Source organism: Apodemus sylvaticus, chromosome X, assembly GCF_947179515.1.
Source record: "Apodemus sylvaticus chromosome X, mApoSyl1.1, whole genome shotgun sequence".
Classification (NCBI taxonomy): Eukaryota; Metazoa; Chordata; class Mammalia; order Rodentia; family Muridae; genus Apodemus; species Apodemus sylvaticus.
Window position 1 is genome coordinate 83,838,531 of NC_067495.1, and position 19,705 is coordinate 83,858,235.

The following is a 19,705-nucleotide window of genomic DNA, read 5'->3' on the forward strand; positions in this document are numbered from 1 at the left end:
GGTAACCATAAAAAACTATTATAAACAATTGGAAAAAGAAGGTGGAGATATTGACTAAAAAAACTGATATTTTTCATAAAACATATTCCTGGCAAATTTAGGAAATACAAAGGAAGAATGTTAAAATGGAAGATTTTCTTTGAAAATTTTACAGACACATTGGTCAACATACAAATATCTTTACTGATAACTGGAAAAAGGAAGTGCAGATATTTTCCGATAATACTGAAGATTTTCAGCAACCTTATTCCTATGAAAATGTGGAAACCCATGAAAAAATGATAAGTAGACGGTTTTCTTGTAATATTTGTCAGATACATTGGTAAATATACAAAAAAATTTAGAAATAAGTGGATCAATAAAGTGGAGACATTTTCTCATAAATCTGAAGATTTTAATAGAACATATTTCTGACAAAATTGAGGAAATACATAGGTTAATGTTAAAATAGAAGATTTTCTTAGAAAATTTACAGATGCATTGGTAGACATGAGAAAGCATCTAGAAAGCAAAGGAAAAAGTACGTGGAGACATTTTCTGATGAATTGACAATTTTGACAATACATATTTCTAAAAAAATTACAGATATATATGGGGAAATTGATACAGAATATTTTCTTGGAAAATTTGACCGATACATTGATAGACATTAAGAAACTCTTAGAAATACGTGGACAAAATAAGTGGATGCAGTTTTTGACAAAACTAACAATTTCCACATGACCTATTTTAGAATAATTGAGGAAATAAATGGGAAAATATATAAAATTGAAAATTTATTTTGAAAATTTACAGATGCATTGTTAGATACACAAAGACAATTTGAAATAATTGGAAAGTGGATTTGGAGATATTTTATGATAAGACAAATATTTTTAGAAATCATTTTTCTGACAAATTTGAGGGAATATATGGGAAAATTTTAAAATAGAAGATTATGGAAAATTTTACACATATGTTGGTAGACATACAAAAACAATCAGATATACCTGCAAAAAAAGGGGAGACATTTTCTTATAGAACTGACTTATTTACATATAACATTTCTGAGAAAACAGAGGATATTCATGAGTAAAATATTAAAATGGAAAGTATTCCTGGTGATTTTAAAGATAAATTGATAGACATACAAAAACATTTATAAACAATAGGAAAAACAAGTTGGAGACATTTTCTGAAAAAACTGAAGTTTTTCATATATCATATTCCTGGCAAATTTAGGAAATAGAAAGGATGAATGTTAAAATGGAAGATTTTCTTTGAAAATTTAACAGATACATTGGTCGACATATAAATAACTTAATAATTGGAAAAAGGAAATGTCGACATTTCCTGATAATACTGAAGATTTTCATCAACCTTATTTCTATGAAAACGAGGAAACTCATAAAAAAATGATAAGTGGACGGTTTTCTTGCAATATTTGTCAGATACATTGGTAAACATACAAAAACATTTAGAAATAAATGGATCAATGAAGTGGAGACATTTTCTCATAAATCTGAAGATTCTAATAGAACATATTTCTGACTAAATTGAGGAAATTCATAGGTAAATGTTAAAATGGAAGGTTTTCTTGGAAAATTTACAGATGAATTGGGAGACATGAGAAAGCAACGAGAAAGCAAAGGAAAAAGTAAGTGGAGATATTTTCTGATAAACTGAAAATTTTGACAAGACATATTTTTAAAAAAATTGCAGATATATATGGGAAAATTGATATAGAAGGTTTTCTTGGAAAATTTGACCAATACATTGATAGACATTAAAAACCTCTTAGAAATAAGTGGACAAAGTAAGTAGACACATTTTCTGATAAAAGTGACAATTTTCACATGACCTATTATGGAAAATTTGAGGAAATAAATGGGAAAATTTTTAAAATTGAAAATTTCCTTGGAAAATTTTACAGATGCATTGGTATATATACAAAGACAATTTGAAATAATTGGAACGTGGAATTGGAGATATTTTCTGATAAGACAAATATTTTTAGAATTGATTTTTCTGACAAATTTAAGAAAGATATGGGAAAAATTTAAAATGGAAGATTACAGAAAATTTTACACATATGTTGGTTGACCTACAAAAATAATTAGAAAAACTTGCAAAAAAAAGTGGAGACATTTTCTGATAGAACTGACTTATTTACATATAACATTTCTGAGAAAACAGAGGAAATTCATGAGTAAAATATTAAAATGGAAAATATTCTTGGTGATTTTAAAGATAAGTTGGTAGACATACAAAAACTAATATAAACAATAGGAAAAACAAGTTGGAGACATTTTCTGAAAAACTGAAGTATTTCATATATCACATTCCTGGCAAATTTAGGAAATACAAAGGATGAATGTTAAAATGATAGATTTTCTTTGAAAATTTTACAGATCCATTGGTCGACATACAAATAACTGATAATTAGAAAAAGGAAGTGTAGACATTTTCTGATAATACTGAAGATTTTCATCAACCTTAATTCTATGAAAATTAGGAAACTCATGAAAATGATAAGTGGACGGTTTTCTTGCAATATTTGTCAGATACATTGGTAAACATACAAAAACATTTAGAAATAAGTGGATCAATGAAGCTTTTCTTGGAAAATTTGACCAATACACTGATCGACATTAAAAACCTCTTAGAAATAAGTGGACAAAGTAAGTAGACACATTTTCTGATAAAACTGACAATTTTCACATGACATATTTTGGAAAAATTGAGGAAATAAATGGGAAATTTTTCAAAATTGAAAATTTCCTTGGAAATTTTTACAGATGCATTGGTAGATATACAAAGAAAATTTGAAATCATTGGAAAGTGGAATTGGAGATATTTTCTGATATGAAAATTTCTTTTGAATTCATTTTTCTGTCAAATTTGAGAAAATATATGGGAAAATTTTAAAATGGAAGATTATGGAAAATTTGACACATAAGTTGGTAGAAATACAAAAGCAATTAGATATACTTGCAAAAAGAAAGTGGAGACATTTTCTGATAGAACTGACTTATTTACACATAACATTTCTGAGAAAACAGAGGAAATTCATGAGTAAAATATTAAAATGGAAAATAGTCCTGGTTATTTCAAAGATAAATTGGTAGACATACAAAAACTATTATAAACAATAGGAAAAACAAGGTGGAGACATGTTCTGAAAAAACTGAAGTTTTCATATATCATATTCCTGGGAAATTTAGGAAATAAAAGGAAGAATGTTAAAATGGAAGATTTTCTTTGAAAATATTACAGATACATTGGTCGACATACAACTAACTTAAGTGATAATTGGAAAAAGGAAGTGTGGACATTTTCTGATAATACTGAAGATTTTCATCAACCTTATTTCTATGAAAATTAGGATACTCATAGAAAATGGTAAGTGGATGGTTTTCTTGCAATATTTGGCAGATACATTGGTAAACATACAAAAACCTTTAGAAATAAGTGGATCAATGAAGTTGAGACATAGTCTCATAAATCTGAAGAATTTAGTAGAACATATTTCTGACAAAATTGAGAAAATTCATAGGTAAATGTTAAAATGGAAGATTTTCTTGGAAAATTTACAGATGCATTGGTAGACATGAGAAAGCAACTAGAAAGCAAAGGACAAAGTAAGTGGAGACATTTTGAGATAAACTGACAATTTGGACAAGACATATTTCTAAAAAAATTGCAGATATATATGGGAAAATTGATGTAGAATGCTTTCTTAGAAAATTTAACCAATACATTGTTAGACATTTAAAAACTCTTAGAAATAAGTGGACAAAGTAAGTAGACACATTTTCTGATAAAACTGACAATTTTTCACATGACCTATTTTGGAAAAATTGAGGAAATAAATGGGAAAATTTTTAAAATTGAAATTTTCCTTGAAAAATTTTACAAATGCATTGGTAGATATACAAAGGCAATTTGAAATAATTGGAAAGTAGAATTGGAGATATTTTCTGATAAGACAAATATTTTTAGAATTCATTTTTCTGACAAATATAAGAAAAGATATGGGAAAATTTTAAAATGGAAGATTATGGAAAATTTTACACGTAGGTTGGTAGACATACAAAAATAATTAGAAATACTTACCAAAAAAAGTGGAGACATTTTCTGATAGAACTGACTTATTTACATACAACATTTCTGAGAAAACAGAGGAAATTCATGAGTAAAATATTAAAATGGAAAATATTCCTGGTAATTTAAAAGATAATGTGGTAACCATAAAAAACCTATTATAAAAAATTGGAAAAACAAGGTGGAGATATTGACTAAAAAACTGATATTTTTCATAAAACATATTCCTGGCAAATTTAGGAAATAAAAAAGGAAGAATGTTAAAATGGAAGATTTTCTTTGAAAATTTTACAGACACATTGGTCGACATACAAATATCTTTACTGATAACTGGAAAAAGGAAGTGCAGATATTTTCTGATAATACTGAAGATTTTCATCAACCTTATTCCTATGAAAATGTGGAAACCCAAGAAAAAATGATAAGTAGACGGTTTTCTTGTAATATTTGTCAGATACATTGGTAAATATACAAAAAAATTTAGAAATAAGTGGATCAATAAAGTGGAGACATTTTCTCATAAATCTGAAGATTTTAATAGAACATATTTCTGACAAAATTGAGGAAATACATAGGTTAATGTTAAAATAGAAGATTTTCTTAGAAAATTTACAGATGCATTGGTAGACATGAGAAAGCATCCAGAAAGCAAAGGAAAAAGTACGTGGAGACATTTTCTGATGAATTGACAATTTTGACAATACATATTTCTAAAAAAATTACAGATATATATGGGGAAATGGATACAGAATATTTTCTTGGAAATTTTGACCGATACATTGATAGACATTAAGAAACTCTTAGAAATACGTGGACAAAATAAGTGGATGCAGTTTTTGACAAAACTGACAATTTCCACATGACCTATTTTAGAATAATTGAGGAAATAAATGGGAAAATATATAAAATTGAAAATTTATTTTGAAAATTTACAGATGCATTGTTAGATACACAAAGACAATTTGAAATAATTGGAAAGTGGATTTGGAGATATTTTATGATAAGACAAATATTTTTAGAAATCATTTTTCTGACAAATTTGAGGGAATACATGGGAAATTTTTAAAATAGAAGATTATGGAAAATTTTACACATATGTTGGTAGACATACAAAAACAATCAGATATACCTGCAAAAAAAGGGGAGACATTTTCTTATAGAACTGACTTATTTACATATAACATTTCTGAGAAAACAGAGGATATTCATGAGTAAAATATTAAAATGGAAAGTATTCCTGGTGATTTTAAAGATAAATTGGTAGACATACAAAAACATTTACAAACAATAGGAAAAACAAGTTGGAGACATTTTCTGAAAAAACTGAAGTTTTTCATATATCATATTCCTGGCAAATTTAGGAAATAGAAAGGATGAATGTTAAAATGGAAGATTTTCTTTGAAAATTTAACAGATACATTGGTCGACATATAAATAATAATTGGAAAAAGGAAGTGTAGACATTTTCTGATAATACTGAAGATTTTCATCAACCTTATTTCTATGAAAACGAGGAAACTCATGAAAAAAATGATAAGTGGACGGTTTTCTTGCAATATTTGTCAGATACATTGGTAAACATACAAAAACATTTAGAAATAAATGGATCAATGAAGTGGAGACATTTTCTCATAAATCTGAAGATTTTAATAGAACATATTTCTGACTAAAGTGAGGAAATTCATAGGTAAATGTTAAAATGGAAGGTTTTCTTGGAAAATTTACAGATGAATTGGCAGACATGAGAAAGCAACTAGAAAGCAAAGGAAAAAGTAAGTGGAGATATTTTCTGATAAACTGAAAATTTTGACAAGACATATTTTTAAAAAAATTGCAGATATATATGGGAAAATTGATATAGAAGGTTTTCTTGGAAAATTTGATCAATACATTGATAGACATTAAAAACCTCTTAGAAATAAGTGGACAAAGTAAGTAGACACATTTTCTGATAAAAGTGACAATTTTCACATGACCTATTATGGAAAATTTGAGGAAATAAATGGGAAAATTTTTAAAATTGAAAATTTCCTTGGAAAATTTTACAGATGCATTGGTATATATACAAAGACAATTTGAAATAATTGGAACGTGGAATTGGAGATATTTTCTGATAAGACAAATATTTTTAGAATTGATTTTTCTGACAAATTTAAGAAAGATATGGGAAAAATTTAAAATGGAAGATTACAGAAAATTTTACACATATGTTGGTTGACCTACAAAAACAATTAGAAATACTTGCAAAAAAAAGTGGAGACATTTTCTGATAGAACTGACTTATTTACATATAACATTTCTGAGAAAACAGAGGAAATTCATGAGTAAAATATTAAAATGGAAAATATTCTTGGTGATTTTAAAGATAAGTTGGTAGACATACAAAAACTAATATAAACAATAGGAAAAACAAGTTGGAGACATTTTCTGAAAAACTGAAGTATTTCATATATCATATTCCTGGCAAATTTAGGAAATACAAAGGAAGAATGTTAAAATGGAAGATTTTCTTTGAAAATTTTACAGATCCATTGGTCGACATACAAATAACTGATAATTAGAAAAAGGAAGTGTAGACATTTTCTGATAATACTGAAGATTTTCATCAACCTTAATTCTATGAAAATTAGGAAACTCATGAAAATGATAAGTGGATGGTTTTCTTGCAATATTTGTCAGATACATTGGTAAACATACAAAAACATTTAGAAATAAGTGGATCAATGAAGCTTTTCTTGGAAAATTTGACCAATACACTGATCGACATTAAAAACCTCTTAGAAATAAGTGGACAAAGTAAGTAGACACATTTTTCTGATAAAACTGACAATTTTCACATGACCTATTTTGGAAAAATTGAGGAAATAAATGGGAAAATTTTTTAAAATTGAAAATTTCTTTGGAAAATTTTACAGATCCATTGGTAGATATACAAAGACAATTTGAAATAATTTGAAAGTGGAATTAGAGATATTTTCTGATAAGACAAATATCTTTTGAATTCATTTTTCTGACAAATTTGAGAAAATATATGGGAAAATTTTAAAATGGGAGATTATGGAAAATTTGACACATGTGTTGGTAGAAATACAAAAACAATTAGATATACTTGCAAAAAGAAAGTGGAGACATTTTCTGATAAAACTGACTTATTTACATATAACATTTCTGAGAAAACAGAGGAAATTCATGAGTAAAATATTAAAATGGAAAATAGTACTGGTTATTTCAAAGATAAATTGGTAGACATACAAAAACTATTATAAACAATAGGAAAAACAAGTTGGAGACATTTTCTGAAAAAACTGAAGTTTTTCATATATCATATTCCTGGCAAATTTAGGAAATTCATAGGTAAAGGTTAAAATAGAAGATTTTCTTGGAAAATTTACAGATGCATTGGTAGACATGAGAAAGCAACTAGAAAGCAATTGAAAAAGTAAGTGGAGACAATTTCAGATAAACTGACTATTTAGGCAACACATATTTCTAAACAAATTGCAGATATATATGTGAAATTGATGTAGAATGCTTTCTTGGAAAATTTAACAAATACATTGTTAGACATTAAAAAACTCTTAGAAATAAGGGGACAAAGTAAGTAGACACATTTTCTGATAAAACTGACAATTTGAAATAATTGGAATGTGGAATTGGAGACATTTTCTTATAAGACAAATATCTTTTAAATTCATTTTTCTGACAAACTTGGGAAAATATATTGGAAAATTTTAAAATGGAAGATTATGGAAAATTTGACACATATGTTGGTAGACATACATAAACACTTAGAAATACTTGCAAAAAAAAGTGGAGACATTTTCTGATAGAAATGACTTATTTACATATAACATTTCTGACAAAACAGAGGAAATTCATGAGTAAAATATTAAAATGGAAAATAGTCCTGGTTATTTCAAAGATAAATTGGCAGATATACAAAAACTATTATAAACAATAGGAAAAACAAGGTGGAGACATGTTCTGAAAAAACTGAAGTTTTTCATATATCTTATTCCTGGGAAATTTAGGAAATAAAAGGAAGAATGTTAAAATTCAAGATTTTCTTTGAAAATATTACAGATACATTGGTTGACATACAAATAACTTAAGTGATAACTGGAAAAAGGACGTGTAGATATTTTCTGATAATACTTAAGATTTTCATCAAGCATATTTCTATGAAAATTAGAAAACTCATGAAAAAATGTAAGTGGACAGTTTTCTTGCAATATTTGTCAGATACATTGGTAAACATACAAAAACATTTAGAAATAAGTGGATCAATGAAGTGGAAACATTTTCTCATAAATCTGAAGATTTTAATAGAACATATTTCTGACAAAATGAGGAAATACATAGGTATATGGTAAAATGGAAGATTTTTTTGGAAAATTTTCAGATGCATTGGTAGACATGAGAAACCAACTAGAAAGCAAAGGAAAAAGTACGTGGAGATATTTTCTGATGAAGTGACAAATTTGACAATATATATTTCTAAAAAAAATTGCATATATATTTGTAGAAATTGAATATAGAACATTTCCTTGGAAAATTTGACCGATACATTGATAGACATTAAGAAACTATTAGAAATAAGTAGACAAAATAAGTGGATGCAGTTGTTGATAAAACTAACAATTTCCACATGACCTATTTTAGAATAATTGATGAAATAAATGGCAAAATATATAAAATTGAAAATTTCCTTTGAAAATTTTACAGATGAAATGTTACATACACAAAGACAATTTGGAGATGTAGAAAGACAATTTGAAATAATTGGAAAGTGGAATTGGAGATATTTTCTGATAAGGCAAATATTTTTAGAAATCATTTTTCTGACAAATTTGAGGGAATATATGGGAAAATTTTAACAAGGAAGATTATGGAAAATTTTATACATATGTTGGGAGACATACAAAAACAATTAGAAATACTTACAAAAAGAAAGTGGAGACATTTTTCTGATAGAACTGACTTATTTACATATAACATTTCTTAGAAAACAGAGGAAATTCATGAGTAAAATATTAAAATCGAAAATATTCCTGCTAATTTTAAAGATAAATTGGTAGACATACAAAAACTATTATATACAGTAGGACAAACAAGGTGGAGACATTTTCTGAATAAAGTGATATTTTTCATACATCATATTCCAGGCAAATTTAGGAAATTCAAAAGAAGAATGTTAAAATGGAAGATTTTATTTGAAAATTTTACAGATACATTGGTCGACATACAATTACCATTGCTGATAATTGGAAAAAGGAAGTGCAGATATTTTCTGATAATACTGAAGATTTTCATCAACCTTATTTCTATGAAAATGAGGAAATTCGTGAAAAAATGATAAGAGGATGGTTTTCTTGCAATATTTGTCAGATACATTGGTAAACATACAAAAACATTGAGAAATAAGTGGATCAATGAAGTGGAGACATTTTCTCATAAGTCTGAAGATTTGACTAGAACATATTTCTGACAAAATTGAGGAAATACATAGGTAAATGTTAAAATGGAAGATTTTCTTGGAAAATTTACAGATGCATTGGTAGAGATGAGAAAGCAACTAGAAAGCAATGGAAAAAGTAAATGGAGATATTTTCTGATAAACTGACAATTTTGACAAGACATATTTCTAAAAAAAATTGCAGATATATATGTGAAAATTGATATAGAATATTTTCTTGGAAAATTTGACCGATACATTGATAGACATTAAGAAACTCTTAGAAATACGTGGACAAAATCAGTGGACACAGTTTTTGATAAAACTAACAATTTTCACATGACCTATTTAAGAATAATTGAGGAAATAAATTGGAAAATACATAGAATTGAAAATTTCCATTGAAAATTTTACAGATGCATTGTTAGAGACACAAAGACAATTTGAAATAATTGAAAGTGGAATATTGAGATAATTTCCAATAAGACTACTATTTTTAGAAATCATTTTTCTGACAAATGTAAAGGAATATGTGGGAAATTTTTAAAATAGAAGATTATGGAAAATTTTACACATATGTTGGTACACATACAAAAACAATTAGAAATACTTACAAAAAATGTGGAGATTTTTTCTGATAGAATTTACTTATATACATATAACATTTCTGAGAAAATAGAGGAAATTCATGAGTAAAATATTAAAATGGAAAATATTCCTCGTGATTTTAAATATAAATTGGTAGACAAACAAAAACTATTATAAACAATAGGAAAAACAAGTTGGAGACATTTTCTGTAAAAATCTCAAGTTTTTCATATATCATATTCCTGGCAAATTTAGGAAATACAAAAAGAATGTTAAAATGGAAGATTTTCTTTGAAAATTATACAGATTCATTGGTCGACATACAAATACCATTACTGATAATTGGAAAAAGGAAGTGCAGACATTTTCTGGTAATACTGAAGATTTTCATCAACCTTATTCCTATAAAAATGAGGAAACTCATGAAAAAATGGTAAGTGGACGGTTTTCTTGCAATATTTGTCAGATACATTGGTAAACAAGCAAAAATATTTAGAAATAATTAAATAAATGAAGTGGAGACATTTTCTCATAAATCTGAAGATTTTAATAGAACATATTTCTGACAAAATTGAGGAAATACATAGGTTAATGTTAAAATAGAAGATTTTCTTAGAAAATTTACAGATGCATTGGTAGACATGAGAAAGCATCTAGAAAGCAAAGGAGAAAGTACGTGGAGACATTTTCTGATGAATTGACAATTTTGACAATACATATTTCTAAAAAAATTACAGATATATATGGGGAAATTGATACAGAATATTTTCTTGGAAAATTTGACCGATACATTGATAGACATTAAGAAACTCTTAGAAATACGTGGACAAAATAAGTGGATGCAGTTTTTGATAAAACTAACAATTTCCACATGAACTATTATAGAATAATTGAGGAAATAAATGGGAAAATATATAAAATTGAAAATTTATTTTGAAAATTTACAGATGCATTGTTAGATACACAAAGACAATTTGAAATAATTGGAAAGTGGATTTGGAGATATTTTATGATAAGACAAATATTTTTAGAAATCATTTTTCTGACAAATTTGAGGGAATACATGGGAAAATTTTAAAATAGAAGATTATGGAAAATTTTACACATATGTTGGTAGACATACAAAAACAATCAGATATACCTGCAAAAAAAGGGGAGACATTTTCTTATAGAACTGACTTATTTACATATAACATTTCTGAGAAAACAGAGGATATTCATGAGTAAAATATTAAAATGGAAAGTATTCCTGGTGATTTTAAAGATAAATTGGTAGACATACAAAAACATTTATAAACAATAGGAAAAACAAGTTGGAGACATTTTCTGAAAAAACTGAAGTTTTTCATATATCATATTCCTGGCAAATTTAGGAAATAGAAAGGATGAATGTTAAAATGGAAGATTTTCTTTGAAAATTTAACAGATACATTGGTCGACATATAAATAACTTAAAATTGGAAAAAGGAAGTGTAGACATTTTCTGATAATACTGAAGATTTTCATCAACCTTATTTCTATGAAAATGAGGAAACTCATGAAAAAATGATAAGTGGACGGTTTTCTTGCAATATTTGTCAGATACATTGGTAAACATACAAAAACATTTAGAAATAAATGGATCAATGAAGTGGAGACATTTTCTCATAAATATGAATATTTTAATAGAACATATTTCTGACTAAATTGAGGAAATTCATAGGTAAATGTTAAAATGGAAGGTTTTCTTGGAAAATTTACAGATGAATTGGCAGACATGAGAAAGCAACTAGAAAGCAAAGGAAAAAGTAAGTGGAGATATTTTCTGATAAACTGAAAATTTTGACAAGACATATTTTTAAAAAAATTGCAGATATATATGGGAAATTTGATATAGAAGGTTTTCTTGGAAAATTTGACCAATACATTGATAGACATTAAAAAACTCTTAGAAATAAGTGGACAAAGTAAGTAGACACATTTTCTGATAAAACTGACAATTTTCACATGACCTATTATGGAAAATTTGAGGAAATAAATGGGAAAATTTTTAAAATTGAAAATTTCCTTGGAAAATTTTACAGATGCATTGGTATATATACAAAGACAATTTGAAATAACTGGAACGTGGAATTGGAGATATTTTCTGATAAGACAAATATTTTTAGAATTGATTTTTCTGACAAATTTAAGAAAGATATGGGAAAAATTTAAAATGGAAGATTACAGAAAATTTTACACATATGTTGGTTGACCTACAAAAACAATTAGAAATACTTGCAAAAAAAAGTGGAGACATTTTCTGATAGAACTGACTTATTTACATATAACATTTCGGAGAAAACAGAGGAAATTCATGAGTAAAATATTAAAATGGAAAATATTCTTGGTGATTTTAAAGATAAGTTGGTAGACATACAAAAACTAATATAAACAATAGGAAAAACAAGTTGGAGACATTTTCTGAAAAACTGAAGTATTTCATATATCACATTCCTGGCAAATTTAGGAAATACAAAGGAAGAATGTTAAAATGGAAGATTTTCTTTGAAAATTTTACAGATCCATTGGTCGACATACAAATAACTGATAATTAGAAAAAGGAAGTGTAGACATTTTCTGATAATACTGAAGATTTTCATCAACCTTAATTCTATGAAAATTAGGAAACTCATGAAAATGATAAGTGGACGGTTTTCTTGCAATATTTGTCAGATACATTGGTAAACATACAAAAACATTTAGAAATAAGTGGATCATTGAAGCTTTTCTTGGAAAATTTGACCAATACATTGATCGACATTAAAAACCTCTTAGAAATAAGTGGACAAAGTAAGTAGACACATTTTCTGATAAAACTGACAATTTTCACATGACCTATTTTGGAAAAATTGAGGAAATAAATGGGAAAATTTTTTAAAATTGAAATTTTCCTTGGAAAATTTTACAGATGCATTGGTAGATATACAAAGACAATTTGAAATAATTTGAAAGCGGAATTAGAGATATTTTCTGATAAGACAAATATCTTTTGAATTCATTTTTCTGACAAATTTGAGAAAATATATGGGAAAACTTTAAAAAGGAAGATTATGGAAAATTTGACACATATGTTGGTAGAAATACAGAAACAATTAGATATACTTGCAAAAAGAAAGTAGAGACATTTTTTGATAAAACTGACTTATTTACATGTAACATTTCTGAGAAAACAGAGGAAATTCATGAGTAAAATATTAAAATGGAAAATAGTACTAGTTATTTCAAAGATAAATTGGTAGACATACAAAAAATATTATAAACAATAGGAAAAACAAGTTGGAGACATTTTCTGAAAAAACTGAAGTTTTTCATATATCATATTCCTGGCAAATTTAGGAAATTCATAGGTAAATGTTAAAATAGAAGATTTTCTTGGAAAATTTACAGATGCATTGGTAGACATGAGAAAGCAACTAGAAAGCAATTGAAAAAGTAAGTGGAGACAATTTCAGATAAACTGACTATTTAGGCAACACATATTTCTAAAGAAATTGCAGATATATATGGGAAATTTATGTAGAATGCTTTCTTGGAAAATTTAACCAATACATTGTTAGACATTAAAAAACTCTTAGAAATAAGGGGACAAAGTAAGTAGACACATTTTCTGATAAAACTGACAATTTGAAATAATTGGAAAGTGGAATTGGAGACATTTTCTTATAAGACAAATATCTTTTAAATTCATTTTTCTGACAAACTTGGGAAAATATATTGGAAAATTTTAAAATGGAAGATTATGGTAAATTTGACACATATGTTGGTAGACATACATAAACACTTAGAAATACTTGCAAAAAAAAGTGGAGACATTTTCTGATAGAAATGACTTATTTACATATAACATTTCTGACAAAACAGAGGAAATTCATGAGTAAAATATTAAAATGGAAAATAGTCCTGGTTATTTCAAAGATAAATTGGTAGACATACAAAAACTATTATAAACAATAGGAAAAACAAGGTGGAGACAGTTTCTGAAATATCTGAAGTTTTTCATATATCATATTCCTTGAAAATTTAGGAAATAAAAGGAAGAATGTTAAAATTCAAGATTTTCTTTGAAAATATTACAGATACATTGGTTGACATACAAATAACTTAAGTGATAATTGGAAAAAGGACGTGTAGATGTTTTCTGATAATACTTTAGATTTTCATCAACCATATTTCTATGAAAATTAGAAAACTCATGAAAAAATGTAAGTGGACGGTTTTCTTGCAATATTTGTCAGATACATTGGTAAACATACAAAAACATTTAGAAATAAGTGGATCAATGAAGTGGAAACATATTCTCATAAATCTGAAGATTTTAATAGAACATATTTCTGACAAAATTGAGGAAATTCATAGGTAAATGTTAAAATGGAAGATTTTCTTGGAAAATTTACAGATGCATTGGTAGACATGAGAAAGCAACCAGAAAGAAAAGGACAAAGTAAGTGGAGACATTTTCTGATAAACTGACAATTTGGACAAGACATATATCTAAAAAAAAATTGCTGATATATATGGGAAAATTGATGTAGAATGCTTTCTTAGAAAATTTAACCAATACATTGTTAGACATTAAAAAACACTTAGAAATAAGTTTACAAAGTAAGTAGACACAGTTTCTGAAAAAACTGAGAATTTTCACATGACCTATTTTGGAAAAATTGAGGAAATAAATGGGAAAATGTTTAAAATTGAAAATTTCCTTGGAAAATTTTACAGATGCATTGGTAGATAAACAAAGACAATTTGAAATAATTGGAAAGTGGAATTGGAGATATTTTCTGATAAGACAATTATTTTTAGAATTCATTTTTCTGACAAATTTAAGAAAAGATTGGGAAAAATTTAAAATGGAAGATTACGGAAAATTTTACACATATGTTGGTAGACATACAAAAACAATTAAAAATACTTGCAAAAAAAGTGGAGACATTTTCTGATAGAACTGACTTATTTACATACAACATTTCTAAGAAAACAGAGGAAATTCATGAGTAAAATATTAAAATGGAAAATATTTCTGGTGATTTTAAAGTGAATTGGTAGACATACAAAACCTAATATAAACAATAGGAAAAACAAGTTGGAGACCTTTTCTGAAAAAAACTGAAGTTTTTCATATGTCATATTCCTGGCAAATTTAGGAAATACAAAGGAAGAATGTTAAAATGGAAGATTTTCTTTGAAAATTTTACAGATACGTTGGTCGACACACAAATAACTTAACTGATAATTGGAAAAAGGAAGTGTAGATATTTTCTGATAATACTGAAGATTTTCATCAACCTTATTTCTACGAAAATGAGGAAACTTATGAAAATGATAAGTGGACGTTTTTCTTGCAATATTTGTCAGATACACTGGGAAACATACAAAAACATTTAGAAATAAGTGAATCAATGAAGCTTTTCTTGGAAAATTTGACCAATACATTGATTGACATTAAAAAAAACTCTTATAAATAAGTGGACAAAGTAAATAGACACAGTTTTGGATAAAACTGACAATTTTAACATGACCTATTTTGGAAAATTTGAGGAAATAAATGGGAAAACTTTTAAAATTGAAAACTTGCTTGCATAATTTTATAGATGCATTGGTAGATATACAAATACAATTTGAAATAAAATTGGAAAGTGGAATTGGAGATATTTTCTAATAAGACAAATATCTTTGGAATTCATTTTTCTGACAAATTTGAGAAAATATATGGGAAAATTTTAAAATGGAAGATTATGGAAAATTTGACACATATGTTGGTAGAAATACAAAAACAATGAGATATTCTTGCAAAAAGAAAGTGGAGCCATTTTCTGATAGCACTGACTTATTTATATATAACATTTCTGAGAAAACAGAGGAAATTCATGAGTAAAATATTAAAATGGAAAATAGTCCTGGTTATTTCAAAGATAAATTGGTAGACATATAAAAACTAAAAAAAACAATAGGAAAAACAAGTTGGAGGCACTTTCTGAAAAAACTGAAGTTTTTCCTATGTCATATTCCTAGCAAATTTAGGAAATACAAAGAAAGAATGTTAAAATGGAAGATTTTTTTTGAAAATTTTACAGATACATTGGTTGACATGCAAATAACTTAACTGATAACTGGAAAAAGGAAGTGTAGACTTTTTCTGATAACACTGAAGATTTTCATCAACCTTATTTCTATGAAAATGAGGAAATTCATGAAAAATGATAAGTGGACGGTTTTCTTGCAATATTTGTCAGATACATTGGTAAACATACAAAAAACATTAGAAATAAGTGGATCAATGATTGGAGACATTTTCTCATAAATCTGAAGATTTTAATGGAACATATTTCTGACAAAAATGAGTAAATTCATAGTTAAATGTTAAAATGGAAGATTTTTCCCGAAAATTTACAGATGCATTGGTAGACATGAGAAAGCAACCAGAAAGCAAAGGACAAAGTAAGTGGAGATATTTTCTGATAAACTGACAATTTGGACAAGACATATTTCTAAAAAAATTGCAGATATTTATCACAAAATTGATGTAGAATGCTTTCTTGGAAAATTTAACCAATACATTGTTAGACATTAAAAAACTCTTAGAAATAAGTTTACAAAGTAAGTAGACACATTTTCTGAAAAAACTGAGAATTTTCACATGACCTATTTTGGAAAAATTGAGGAAATAAATGAGAAATTTTTCAAAATTGAAAATTTCCTTGGAAAATTTTACAGATGCATTGGTAGATATACAAAGAAAATTTGAAATCATTGGAAAGTGGAATTGGAGATATTTTCTGATAAGAAAATTTCTTTTGAATTCATTTTTCTGTCAAATTTGAGAAAATATATGGGAAAATTTTAAAATGGAAGATTATGGAAAATTTGACACATAAGTTGGTAGAAATACAAAAGCAATTAGATATACTTGCAAAAAGAAAGTGGAGACATTTTCTGGTAGAACTGACTTATTTACACATAACATTTCTGAGAAAACAGAGGAAATACATGAGTAAAATATTAAAATGGAAAATAGTCCTGGTTATTTCAAAGATAAATTGGTAGACATACAAAAACTATTATAAACAATAGGAAAAACAAGGTGGAGACATGTTCTGAAAAAACTGAAGTTTTTCATATATCATATTCCTGGGAAATTTAGGAAATAAAAGGAAGAATGTTAAAATGGAAGATTTTCTTTGAAAATATTACAGATACATTGGTCGACATACAATTAACATAAGTGAAAATTGGAAAAAGGAAGTGTAGACATTTTCTGATAATACTGAAGATTTTCATCAACCTTATTTCTATGAAAATTAGGATACTCATAGAAAATGATAAGTGGATGGTTTTCTTGCAATATATGGCAGATACATTGGTAAACATACAAAAACATTTAGAAATAAGTGGATCAATGAAGTTGAGACATGGTCTCATAAATCTGAAGATTTTAGTAGAACATATTTCTGACAAAATTGAGAAAATTCATAGGTAAATGTTAAAATGGAAGATTTTCTTGGAAAATTTACAGATGCATTGGTAGACATGAGAAAGCAACTAGAAAGCAAAGGACAAAGTAAGTGGAGACATTTTCTGATAAACTGACAATTTGGACAAGACATATTTCTAAAAAAATTGCAGATATATATGGGAAAATTGATGTAGAATGCTTTCTTAGAAAATTTAACCAATACATTGTTAGACATTTAAAAACTCTTAGAAATAAGTGGACAAAGTAAGTAGACACATTTTCTGATAAAACTGACAATTTTCACATGACCTATTTTGGAAAAATTGAGGAAATAAATGGGAAAATTTTTAAAATTGAAATTTTCCTTGAAAAATTTTACAAATGCATTGGTAGATATACAAAGGCAATTTGAAATAATTGGAAAGTAGAATTGGAGATATTTTCTGATAAGACAAATATTTTTAGAATTCATTTTTCTGACAAATATAAGAAAAGATATGGGAAAATTTTAAAATGAAGATTATGGAAAATTTTACACATAGGTTGGTAGACATACAAAAATAATTAGAAATACTTACCAAAAAAAGTGGAGACATGGGCGGCGGCGGCGGCGGCAGCGGTAGCAGTGGCTGCTCCAGCTGAAGGGCCATCAGCAGTGGAACCAAGGCGACACAGGGTCCAGTTAGGCCCTGCGCCCACGACCACTGACCTTCGCTGACCAGCCGGGCGGCAAGCAACTGCGGTTCTGCGGAGCCTTTCGCTGCACGGAAGCCACTTCAGAACTCGGCTGCCCGCCAGTCAGGAGAGACTCACCGCCATCTTGATCCCGGGCTCCAGAGATCGGTCAGACTGAGGTACACAAACATAATCCTAGGCCCAACACCGCAGGGGTCTGAGCCAGACGGGCGTTGGCCTGCACCCAGGCCCTGGGCTGTTCGAGTGGCCATCGGGGCGCCAACCCAGCCAGGAGTTTTTTTTTTTTTTTTTTTGCCCCGGCCGGTGCACGCGCCGCCATTTTGCCTACAGGAGCCAGAGTGCTCGGGAGGGCAGAGACTGCTAACAAGCGTAGCCTGAGGCTAACAAAACGGGGGTCTAGGCCCCAAAAGGCACAGGACTGACCCCAAGAACTGGGCGGCTTGGTGGGCCATCTGTGTGTCAACCAGCCCAGGAGGTTATTAGCACAACAGACTCTCCCGGTGCTTTCGCGGAGCGCGGACGCGCACGCCCGCCATCCGGGTCACCTGGCGGACCCAAATAACAGACATAGCCCTAGGGGAACTTTGCTCGGACCTTGGCCTCCCAGGCGTTTGCCTGGACTCAGGGCCCAGGCGACAAGGCTAACCTAGTGTGCGCCAGCCCGGTTGGGGAAATCGGCTGCCCAGCGGAGTGAGCGGAGCACAGGGGAGGTCACAGCAACATTCACCTTCGGAGCTCCCTGGGGGTGCACACGGGTTCCACCTGGTCCACAGACACAATCTGGGGCAAGGCCTCAGGCAGAACCCCCAGCCCAACTCTCTCCGCTTCAGATCAGCCTGGGTGGCCGCCACATCTCCAGGTCCCTCAAGAGGCTAGTGGGGGCTTCCGGGCGGCCAGCTGGGAGAAGTCGGTGTGCTCCAATAAATCCTGCGGGCCCCAGCGGGAGCCTTCAGGTGCCTGCTTCGGGATCTGAACAGCCTGGACAACAGCACCCTGTCTATAGGCAGTGCAGAGTGTAAGCTGTGCACCAGAGGCCAACGGGGAAGGGGCAGCTTGCACTGGTGAGTCCAGCACTGACAAGACCAAGTAACACCAGTGAGAGCTAGATGGCAAAAGGCAAACGCAGAAACGTCACTAACAGAAATCAAGGCAATATGGCAACATCTGAACCAAATTCTCCTCTACCAGCAAGTCCTGGATACCCCATCACACCAGTAAAACAAGATTTGGATTTAAAATCACTGGTCATGATGCTGGTACAGGAACACATGAAGGACATTGAGGAGAAAATGGATCAAAAGTTAGAAGCCCTTGCAAGGGAAACACAAAAATCATTGAAAGAAATCCAGGAGAATACAAAAGCCAACAAGGAGGAAATGCAAAAAACACTTAAAGAAATACAGGAGAAC